This window comes from Acinonyx jubatus, chromosome E2, assembly GCF_027475565.1.
Source record: "Acinonyx jubatus isolate Ajub_Pintada_27869175 chromosome E2, VMU_Ajub_asm_v1.0, whole genome shotgun sequence".
Classification (NCBI taxonomy): domain Eukaryota; kingdom Metazoa; phylum Chordata; class Mammalia; order Carnivora; family Felidae; genus Acinonyx; species Acinonyx jubatus.
The window spans coordinates 17,883,636-17,895,741 of record NC_069396.1 but is presented as its reverse complement, the minus strand read 5'-3'; the positions used below and the strand labels follow the sequence as shown (position 1 = coordinate 17,895,741).

The following is a 12,106-nucleotide window of genomic DNA, read 5'->3' as shown; positions in this document are numbered from 1 at the left end:
ACAAGTTAGGAGTACATACATCATAATCAAAACCATGGGAATGGTAAAATCCTTCACCAGAGAGAGTCAAAGAGAAAACCAAAATCCTTTGGGAAATACCAACGTAGATAACTCTTAGAAATGGTTTTGAAGGGGAGGAGGGAGAAAACCAGAAAGGATGTAGAGCTGAGAGACAAATTTGGTTAAGTTGAGAGAGGTTAGGACATTTAAAAATGCTGATGGGGAAAAGCCAGTAGAGGGACAGTTGAGGATAAAGGAAAGAGAAGGGTGGAAGGATGGAGTGAGGTCAGCAAGATGGTAGAAGGTGGTAGAGTTCAGACTCAGCCTCAGGCAGGAGGAGGGCCTACTTTTCATTTAAGACGGGAGGGGAAAAAGGAAGGAGGAGTTGGAGATGCAAGTAGGTTGGTAGGTCGGTGGGTACCAGGTGGTTGGGAGATGGGATCAGGAAATGGAGGCAGTTCATACCCAGTGGCCATTACTTCTTATGTGATGTCAGAGGCAAGGATATCTGCTCAGTGTGAGGGAATTGGATGGAATGGAAAGCTTGGAAAAGAGTGAAAACGTTCAAGATGGCTGCTGTGGAAAAGAGGACGGAAAGCTAATAGCAGTCCACACGCACCACAGGGCAGTAGTGAGGGCTTGCTGTGGTTGAAAGCCATGGGTTTGCGGGGCACTAATTTGTAGGGTTCGAGGCTTTCTTCAGCATCCTATCAACGCTGAGATAGGCGTGGGAAAGGCTATTGGTGAGGCTGTTCCAGGGCTGGGCTTTGCTGGACAAAGGAGACCAGAAAGCAAGGAAGTTGGAGATGTTGACAAGAGAGGTAGGAGTGCTGGGCCACTAAGAGGAAGGAGGTGAAGCCAGGATGGAGTGGGCAGAGGGGTGGAGGTGGAGGGGTGGAGTTCTTAGTATAGTAAGAAGAATGATGTGATGGGTGGGAGGGAAGAGCAGGGAGGGCAGGCAGTGCTGATCAGAGGTAGAGGAACTCTGGTCAGGGGCAATGGCAGGGTGACTGGAGAGGACAGAGGAGGTCATGGGAAGGCATTGAAAGGCAATTTTGTAGGTCATTGGCAGGTCACTCATAAAGATGGCTGCTTTGATGGAGAGAGGAATCCTGGTAGTTCTGTGTCAAAATATATGGTAAGTGAGAAGTTAACAGATGGTAAGAAGGAGGGATAGGGTGCAGAAACCTCTGACATGAGTGACACAGAAGTCAAGATGTTGGAGAGCTAAGAAGAAGCCCTCTCACTCTCATAAGAGCCATGACTTTCTTGTACATTTTCATAGAGGTATCATCTCAACATGATCAGTTTTATACACACCTAAAAGGCAGGATGTCTAGGAATAAACTTAATGAAACCGAAAAACAATTCTAGATTTCATGGGGAAGTTGTATCAACCAAGTTCAATGTAGTGTTTCCTGCAGTTTATATTTTGGTGTAGTTTGTAGATTTAAGTATGTGCATATCAACTAGAAAATGTGTTTTAAAAATTTTGCAAATTTCATTTCTTAGCAACGATTTGTTTTCTCAGTTTAGAACATAAATTAGAGAACTTGTGTTGATTCTTTTTCAAATGTAGAGTTTAGAGCTTAATTCATGCCTTTGAAATGCCATGAATTTGAAATGCAGCCATTTTCCTTTCTGCATCCTTGAAAAGGATTACAAGGATTTTATTAGTTTTTCAGATAATCTTGCCAGCACATACAGACTTTCCACAAGGGCCTCCTATCAGTAATGTTGGGTTGTGAGTGATGCTGTAGGAGTGCCGTATGTGAGCTATGTAAGACAAGTCAAGTAAGCAGCCAACTTTAAGATTTTCCCAACAGAGACACCTGGATGGCTCAGTCAGTTAAGCGTCCGACTTTGGCTAGGGTCATGATCTCGCAGTTTGTGGGTTGGAGCCCCCCATCGGGCTGTTCACTGACAGCTCAGAGACTGGAGCCTACTTCAGATTCTGTGCCTCCCTTTCTCTCTACCCCTCCCCCACTTGTACTCTGTGTGTCTCTCTCTCAAAAATAAACATTAAAAGATAAAAAAAAAAAAAAAAGATTTTCCCAGAAGCAGCTCAGTTTACAATTATGGGACTTGGTATAGAATATGAAATTGCATCTAAATGTTAATTGAGAAAAATGATTTTTCATAGTTTTTAAAGAAAAATGACAAAATCGCTGCATTGCTATGAACAATCTTTGTCTTAAAAAACCCAATGTTATTTAAAAATATTTTTGTATGGTTAATGTCTTTGTAATCTTGAAGTAGTTTTGCTATTCCAGACCCTGAGAATAGTGGGGGTGCTCAGAAAGTATTTTGTAAATCAGTTCATGAATGTTATGATAATCTGTTCTTTGTTTAAAATACTTCCTTTTATCTTAAACTCTCATAAAGTATTCTTGTAAAAAGAATGATTCTTTCTAAACGTAAGTCAAATCACATCACACCTCTGCTCAAACTCCCAGTGGCTTCTTTGTCTCACTGAAAGCAAACATACTCTGACTCCTGTAGCATCTCTGCCTTATCTCCTAGTACCCCGTGTTTCAGCACATTGATCTCCTTGCTGTTCCTTGAGTGTACCAAGTACACTCTGGCCTCAGGGCCCTTGCACTTGCTGTTTCCTTTGCTTGGAGGCTCTTTTCCTAAGTATCCTCATGGACACCCATATGAAATGACAGCCTTTCCTCTCCTAACACTCTCTATCCCCCATTCTGCTTTTTTTTTTTCTTCCTCCAATAGCACTTATCACCATCTGACATACATTCTCTTATCTGTTTATTTTCGATCTCTCTCCCACTCTCACACCTCCAGTAACCCACTAACATAAACTACCCATTAGGGTAGAGACTGTCTGTTTTTTTGTTTTTGTTTTTGTTTTTACTGTTGTATTCACAGCATGTGGCACAGCACCTGATATATAATAGATACTCAGTAAGACATGTTGAATAAATAAGAATAACACATCATCCCTAGTATGTAACCCAAACATCTTATTTAAAAATTCGTTCCACATTACACTCTACATGTAGGACACATGTATATATAGTCTTTCATATTCTGGAAATCATAGTTTAGATATAATTTTGAGTTCTGCTTTTTTTTTTTAACATAACATGTAATAAGCATTTTCTCTTGCTAAGATTGAATTCATTTGTTCAGTTGTTCATTCACTCATTCGTTCAACAAATATTTAATGAACTATTTCTGTGTTTCAGACAGAGCTGGATCTATAGTAGTAAACAGGATGCAGGACTTGCCCTCAAGGAACAAAGATTCTTTATAAACACCATCTGTAATGATTGCCTAATATTCCATCAAAACTATACTATATTTAATCTCTTCCCTATTTAAGGCTTACTGTTTATTATTAATAATGATGTAATGAGTACTTCCAAGTCAATAGCAATCACCCTTTAAATTGTTCCTTAAGGTAAATTCCCAAGTGAACAGTTATTGAGTTGAAGGATTAAAAATAATTTTGGTGTTTTGATATTACTTGCCATGTTGATTTCCAAAAAGGTGGTACCCACTTTATCCAGTCACCAGCACAAATTCCAATTTTATCCCAGTCTCTCCAGCATTAGACATTTCTTTTTGTTTTGGCTGATGTAAAGTATAAAATGATTCTTGTTTGTATTTTTGCATATAATTGATGTCTAGTAAAAGTGCCCATTTTTTGTTTTCTTTTTTTTCTTATCTTTTTGTCATTGGTTAATTCACTAGGTCCCTAGGAGGCTCTTGGAGGGTCATTGTCCTAACTTGTGGGTCATGCCTGCCCTTTTAACACACATCAGAGGCTTATAGCATCTTAGAGTTGGAAGAGATTGTGTTTATCATCTAGTTCAACTGAAATTTCTAGTAGATGGCTCTCTAGCCTCTGTTGGCAAATCCCTGGCAATAGAGACTCACAACCTCATGGGGAAGTGTATCTTGTTTTTGCCAGGTTCTACAGATACTGAGGTGGCAGCTCATCCCTGTGGTTCCCGTGTGGCCCCAGTTCTGCCCTCTGAAGCTCAGAGCCCACATACCAGATGTTACGGAACCTCTTTACCTTGGCTGCCCCTCTCTGCAAATATGTGGCCAGACTAGAATGTTCAAGCCCGGGTAAGTCCAGCAGGCCTAGAACCCAAGACGCTGTCCCACCCATAAATCTGCAGTGGTATATCAGCCACCTCTTCAGCTGGGTTCATATGAAGTTTAAGATTAGATGAGATTCTGAGACCTTCTTAAAGTGACCTGTAGCCAGGTCACACATTTCTGCAGTTGATCTTTTAAACCTGAAAACAAAACTTTGCTTTTCTCCCTGTTTTATATCAATATATCAGTAGAGGAGCTGCTCTGGTCACACTCCTGCTGTCTAAAATGGGGATAAAAAGGGGCGCCTGGGTGGCTCAGTCGGTTAAGTGTCCAACTTCAGTTTAGGTCATGATCTCACAGTTCGTGGGTTCAAGGCCCACATCAGGCTCTGTGCTGACAGCTCAGAGCCTGGAGCCTGCTTCAGATTCTGTGTCTCCTTCTTTATCTGCCCCTCCCCCATGCGCGCGCGTGCTCTCTCTCTCTCTCTCTCTCTCTCCAAAATAAATAAACATTAAAAAAATAAATAAAATGGGGAAAATAGGAGTCATTCTGACAACTTCGTGTGTTAGTGTGATGATTGAGTACAATGCAAAGTTGAACATTTGTCACCCATTTTGGTTGCCTAGCAACTGAGCCTCCTTCCTATGCTTGAGGAATCCTATGCCTCATGAGGTGGAGCCATCTTCCTTTACAGCTAGGGCGTGGACATTGGCTTGAGGCTCAGGCTCCTCCAGTCAGACAGGCCCCCTTCCTCCTGCTACACCTCACCAATTTTGAATTGTAAGCCAATGACAGCAAAGGAGCAGCATCTATTTTTAGTGATTTGATGGGTACAATCTCAGTTTAAGTGGTAGCAGTTTTACTGGCAGCATCCAGTATGAGGGTGTCTGTGGTGTAGGTGGTAGGGATGGTATCCTGCCATTCCAGACTCAGTGGTCACAGTAATGTGTTCTTAGACCACTGTTGAGTTGGGGTTTAGGACATTGTTTCTGACTGCGTGCTTCCAAGCCTGATTTTCTACCTTCTTGGAAATTTTGTGAGCTACTTACTCACTATCTTTTAATTTATGTCCTTTGCTGTGCACATTAGCCAAAGTTAGTTACTTTTGCTTACAACTAAAAATCCTAATCAGTACATACAGGATATGAAAAGTGTATTGGAAAGCACTAAGCACCACACACATGCAAGACATTATTGTAGTGGGTGTGAGGGGAGTGGGGGAGATAGGCCTGAACTCTACCTGCGAGAGTTCAGACAGGCCTAGGCATGCCTGGAAAGCTGGCCAGTGGGAGGGTATGATGGCAGGAACTTGTGGCCTGTACCTTGGCTCAACAGTAAGGCTGCCCACTGACCCTAAGGCAATTGGTATGGGGATGGCAGCTGCTAGAGGTCCTGCTGGGCACACATAAGTAGATTGGCTGCTTGCTGTCTCCTGCCCTTGGACTGTTACCAACAGCCAGGGCCAGGAGGTAGGGCTGGGCTGTAAAGCACATCTCTTAGGGTTGGACAGCTGCCCTTGGAGTGTCCTCACTGGGGTGGAAGAAGAATCCTGTCTGAATCTCTGCCCCCTCCCCGCCCCAATCACAAGAGGGATTATGACTGGGTTGGGGTCCTGTCCTGTGCTACCTTTAGGCTGCCCTTCATCCCACTGAGCTATAACTTGGCTTTCCAGCCCAGCTTGGCTATGCCTCCAGAGTCCTGCCTTGCAGGCTGCCATTTGCATCTATCAGTTCTGGTGTCCCAGAGTGGGGCTCAGGCTGGCACTGCTGCTCTGTTCAGATGTAGGCTCTTGGGATCTTTGTGACATTGAGGATAGCCTCCCTGGAGACTTTCTGTCTTGAACCCCTGATGCCTTTCAAATCAGCCCTGTTGGGTGTGTGTATGGCTGGTGGTGCTCTTTTTTAGGGCATTCCCTGATTAGTCAGGGGTCATGTCCTGGGCTCAGACCATGGTCATATCCAAAATGTGGTAGCATCAAGCACTGTTGAGAGGAATCGTCGTAGGGAGTTGTAGGTTCTATCCCTGCTATAGCCACGGATTTTGTGATGTTAACATCACAACTACCAAATTTTAATCATTTTGCCAAATATGAATGTATATAATATTATTTTGATATCAAAAACAAATAGAATAAAATCCACCATAAAAACAGCATAGAATAGGGGCGCCTGGGTGGCTCATTCAGTTAAGCAACCAACAGACTTTTGCTCAGATCATGATCTCATAGTTCATGAATTTGAGCCCCGCATTGGGTGAGCATGAACTCCACTTCGGGTGAGCTCTGCTTCTCTTGCTTTCTCTTATTAATCTTCACCATAATCCCATGAACTAGGTACTATTTTATTTTATTTTATTTTATTTTATTTTATTTTATATTTTTTAAAGATTTTGTTTTTAAGTAATCTCTACACCCAATGTGGGTCTTGAACCTATAACCCTGAAAACAAGAGTTGCATGCTCTACTGACTGAGCCAGCCAGGTGCCCAGAACTAGGTACCGTTTTAATTCCCATTTTACAGGGGCACCTGGGTGGCTCAGTTGGTTGAGCGTCCGACTTTGGCTCAGGTCATGATCTCGCAATCTGTGAGTTTGAGCCCCGCGTCCGGCTCTGTGCTGACAGCTCAGAGCCTGGAGCCTATTTCAGATTCTGTGTCTCCCTCCCTCCCCCTTCCCCCACTCATGCTGTGTCTCTGAATCTGTCTGTCTCTCTCTGTTAAAAATAAATAAACATTAAAAAAAAAATTAATTCCCATTTTACAGACAAGGAAACTGAGGCCTATAGAGGTTCTAAGACTAGCCCAAGGTCACACAGCCAGTAAGTGGGAGAGATGGGCCAGCCATCCACTGTCAGAGCCTGAGTACTGCCCTTCCTACTGCCCATTCTACTGTGGAACATCTCTGGCTATTGAAACGTTTTCTCTCACATGGAGCTAAAAATCTCCTTCTCACTAAGTTAGTACCATTTCTGTTTCTGCTTATGCCAGTAGCCCACCATGGCAGTCCCAACATCCCAGGTTGAGGTATCTCAACCTTTTAGCTCAGCTCTCTACTCCAGTCATACCTGGGGACACTTTAGCTTCTTCTGGGAACATCTGAACCATTTTGTATCTGCTAAATCCTAAGACATTCACTGTAGGAAGGTTATGGTTGGGTAGCTCACCAATTTTCTAGTTACTTTGACTCCAAAGGTACTGGCATGCAGTCTGTCCCACTCCTAGCAGAGTTATGGCAAGAAACAGTAAACCTAGCCACACTTAGGAAGGACTTGGTAGGGGGATACCGGGTGACTCGGTTGGTTGAGTGCTCGACTTCGGCTCAGGTCATGATCTCACAGTTTAAGAGTTTGAGCCCAGCATTGGGTTCTCTTGCTGTCAGGACAGAGCCTGTTTTGGATCTGCGGTCCTCCTCTCTCTCTGCCCCTCCCCTGCTTGCATGCACTCTCTCTCAAAAACAGACAAACAAACAAATAAACAAGTAAATAAGGACTTGGTAGAAATTTCTCTTTCTCTAAGTAAAATGGCAGTAAAACAGTCAAAACAGTAGAAACAGTATTAAAACTGTGCTAAAGATTGTTTTGCTGCATGGGAATCTTCTGCTTCTCTGACCAGAAGGCAAGCTTCATGAGGGTAGGAATTTTTGTTAGTTTTGTTTCCTGTTGTATCCCCAGTGCCTAGAACTATGTATGCCTGGAGCATAGTAAATATTCAAATATTTGATAAGTGAATTACTAGAATTAGGGGTGCCTGGGTGGCTCAGTCGCTTAAACATCCAACTTCGGCTCAGGTCACGATTGCACAGTCTGTGGGTTCATGCCCCACATTGGGCTCTGTGCTGATAGCTTGGAACCTGGAGCCTGCTTCAGATTCAGTGTCTCCCTCTCTTTGCCCCTCCCCTGCTCACACTCTTTCTCTCTCTCAAAAAAAAAATAAATAAATAAAAGCACTAAAAAAATTACTAGAATTAAATGAATCCTTGTCTGTAAAAAGGGAATTAAAATCTACATCTGGTGTTACTTCCTTGGGTTACTAAGTTGTTTTGGAGAATAATGTGATCTCCCAAGACCATGGCTTTGAATTTCTTCTTCCATTACCTCACCAGCAATTTTTCTAGTTTTGTTGTGATTTTGATTCATAGGAAGATAACCTTAACTGTATGTAAAGTACACTGAATAAATAGTCCTATTTTAAAAACAATTTCATTTAGGAGTACCTGGGTGGCTCAATCAGTTAAGGAACCGACTCTGGATTTTGGCTCAGGCCATAGTCTCTTAGGTTCATAAATTCAAGCCCTATATTGGACTCTGCTTTGGCAGCGTGGAGCCTATGTGGGATTCTTTCTCTGTGTCCCTCCCCTGCTCATGCTCTTTCTCTCTCTCAAAATAAATAAATAAACTTTTAAAAATCTTTCATTTGTTCTTGTAAACCTAAGGATAAACCGGAAATTGGTTTAGCTTGGTAAAGGGCAATATGCAGGAATTACTGGATTTCTTTTTTTTTTCTTTCCCCCATTCTTTTTTTTTTTAAATTTATTTAAATCCAAGTTAGTCAACATCTAGTGTAATAATGATTTCAGAAGTAGAATTTAGTGATCCATCACTTACGTACAACACCCAGTGCTCATCCTAAGTGCCTTCAGGAATTATTGGATTTCCCGTATCTTATCTTTCGGAAAAACATTCTGTGACTTTCTGCTTTGAATGTTGAGCTTAAATTCAGAATGTAAAATCATTAAGAAAGAGCTAAGCGAGAAGATTGCTGGTTCTTACATTTTTCTCATTGTTTATACACAAATATTACATGCTCATTGTTAAAAATAAAAGAATATGGGTAAGCAAAATGATGAATATAGAAATCACTTCTAGTCCTATCACTCAGAGGTGATCACTGTCACCATTTCTCTGTTTCTATCAAATACTGAAATTAGTTAACATGGTGATAGATTCAGGGAAGGAGCTACATTTTTCTGATGAGAAAGTAAACACAGGAGATCTGGTTTCCAGCCCAGGTCAACCTGTGTTAAGAGCAGCAACAGATGTGAGTCCAGCAAGACACAGGTAACAAATAGATAGGGTCACTCCAGTTCACACCCCAGAATCTGAGCTTAGGTGACCCAAGAAGTAGCAGAAGGCTAGAATGGGAGGGAGTAAGGAAAACAACTTTGAACTGGCTGAACATCCTAGATGTGACAAATTTCACAAAGTTTTCCTAGAATTGGGAGTGTCTTTTCATGAGAATTGAGGATCATCTTGGAAGAATCTGCCCTGATTTTTGCTCGCAAGTCAGAAAGACAGACTGTGCAAGCGAGGCTGTTGGGATAGTGAGGGTGGTGACCCCGAGGGCTCACTGTGTAATTGTTTGGTTTGTCTTCTGGGCCAGTTTGCTTCTACACTGATTTCCTAGGAAGGGGCCGTGTCACTTCTGGTTCATATCTTACAGCAGGAAAAGGTGGAGATCTGTGTGAATCGCACCTGAGGTCATATCCTTGGGCATCTTAGCATCTTCAAGCTGCCCTGAATGGGATCCCTGGGAAGTCCAGGGCATGGGCCTAATGACTTATGTTTTTCTTTCAAATTTAATACAAAATTTGCATTCTCCTCCATAATATTTGTCTTAGTGTTAAAATCATATTTTAAAAACTTTAAATGAAGTTGATATTCCAGGGTGTTAGATGTATAGACACTTTATGTAAATGTTGGTTGAATGAATGAATGTTGTTCATCTCAATATCCAGGATGCTCCAGGTCATGGCAAGTCTGAAAAGTCCACTGGGCTGGGAGGTAAAGAAATTAATACTTAATTGGGCATCACCTATATGCCACGTAAGTTTCCAGGTGTTTTACCTATGTAGTCCCAGTTTCATCCTCATGACCTTACAAGAATCCCTGTTTTATAGGCAAGTAACTGGAGAATCAGAGAAATTAGGTAAGTTTCTCAAGGTCTGGAATGGGGCAGGACCAAGTTGAAAATCCTGGCCTATCTGGGCCTCTGCTCTCTCCATACACCATGTGGCCACCTGCGGCCAGTTTACCCATCAATTTCTTAGAGACTTCATGGGCAATGCGGCCCACTGCTATGTCCTGGGGGCATGAAAGAAACACCATATTCTATCTTCCTGGTACTGAAGGCTGAAAGAGCAGGGGTCACAGGACTTGACTGTGGGCAGAAGAAGGCAGTACCTCTGGGGGTCTGGAGCACATCCCCTCATTCCTGAACAGGCCAAGTGAGAGTACACTGGGATGCTCCATGAGAAAAAAGGCTCACTTGCTATGTTATTTTAGGATAACAATCATTCAGGGTCGTTGTTGGCATTTTTAACAGGTTTAATCTTTTGAACTTTGTTCCTACTTTGTTATGGCTCAGGTTCAAGTTTCACTGGCTCCTCTCAGCCATGAGTTGAATGCCCCTGGTGAGGGACCCACACCATGGCTTTGTGGAACTCTCCAAAAGCACAAATTACAAGGTTCCAGATTATTCACAGATGTCCGGAGGTGGTTGTTAACATGATTATTCAGTGAAGGCATTGCGGTCCCTGAAGCAGAAGTGGCCATTTCACCTTCCAGGGAGAGCCCATAGTGTCTTTCTTCTCCTTAGGTTAAGCTCACAGCACCCTCTACTCTTTCTTCTAAAACTCCTTCCCTAGGGCCCAGGGCAGGCAGATATGTGTCAGGTAGATAGGGCACTTGAATCCTGGAGAGCTAGATTCCTTATAGGTGGTTGAAAAAAGTAAATACAGTATGAACCCACTGTATACAGGTTAGAGAAGGAGCTGGAAGACATATTCTTACATATTAACTAGCTGCCAGTTTTCCTTCTACCTATCTGTAGTTTAAAATTTTCCTGTCATTAACATGAGTTATTTTTCTCAAAAGAAAAAAGAAATTCTCTCTCTCTCTCTCTCTCTCTGCCCCTCTCCTGCTCTGGCGCTCTCTTTCTCTCTTTCAAAATAAATCAACATTAAAATAAGGAACTATAGGGCGCCTGGGTGACTCAGTCGTTAACCATCTGACTTTGGCTCAGATCATGATCTTATGGTTTATGAGTTTGAGTCCCACATGAGGTGAGATTGAGCCCCACTTCAGGTGACCTCGAGCCCCACTTTGGGTGAACATGAGTCCCACTCTGGGTAAGCCCTGCTTCTCTCTCTCTACCGCTTGTGGGATTCTCTCCCTCTCTCCCTCTCTCTCTCTGCCCCTTGCCTTCTCTCTCTCTCTCTCTCTCTCAAAAAAAAAAAAAAAAAAAAGAGAAAGAAAGAAAGAAAGAAAGAAAGAAATATACCACTGATAAGGAAGGGAGTCATAGCAATTCAATAAAATATTCAAACATTTAAAAAAAAAAGAGCTATATAACAAATCCTATTGTTGGCTCTTTAAGTAATTGTGACTTTTATGAATATAAAACAGTGCAGAGCAGGAATAACTGGCTGAAAATAGTTAAAAATTATAAAGCACAAAAAGTAGACTCCATCTCTAAATTCTGAAAAAAGGATAAAATTGCTGAAAGATGTTTAAGAGGGTGATAAAATTGCTGCAGTGTTCAGCAGCATGGTTTCTATTCAAAAAGCAAGGACTTAATCATTCTCATCCCCCTTTTCCAATAATAGTTCATCAAGTTGACCAAATTACTGCATTTTAGAAACTTGTAAACTTATCTTTTTAAGTACCTTCGACACCAGTCATCTGCACAGGGGTGGGAGGTACAGATAAGAATCTCATCCCATTGTTACCTCTGAGTTTGTGGGGTGGACATAATGCTGAGAGATATGGGCAGGCAAGGTCATGTGCCCATAGAAGCACTTGACCTTGATTGCTGACCCAGAAGCAAGGTGGGGTGTGGGCTGCTACTTCAATGTTGAAAACATCAACTCTATTCATTCGAATGGCTTTTCTATTTACTATATTTTAAGTTACAACAGACTATTATCTCTTCTATAAAAGAAAACTGGAGGGGTGCCTGGCTGGCTCAGTTGCAACTCTTGATCTCGGGGTTGTGAGTTCGAGTTGGGTATAGAGATTACTTAAAAATAAAATCTTAAAAAAAAA

General features: G+C 42.1%; 1 long non-coding RNA gene across 2 annotated transcripts in view; it reads left to right on the top strand.

Moving 5' to 3' along the window:
* The window catches only part of LOC113604333 (uncharacterized), a 61,510-nt gene that overhangs the window by 3,523 nt on the left and 45,881 nt on the right, over nucleotides 1-12,106 (top strand). For both annotated transcript variants that reach the window (XR_008293891.1, XR_008293892.1), the window contains exons 2-3: nucleotides 3,935-4,095; nucleotides 6,829-7,020. This is a non-coding gene — a long non-coding RNA (uncharacterized LOC113604333). The remainder of the gene's footprint in view (nucleotides 1-3,934; nucleotides 4,096-6,828; nucleotides 7,021-12,106) is intronic.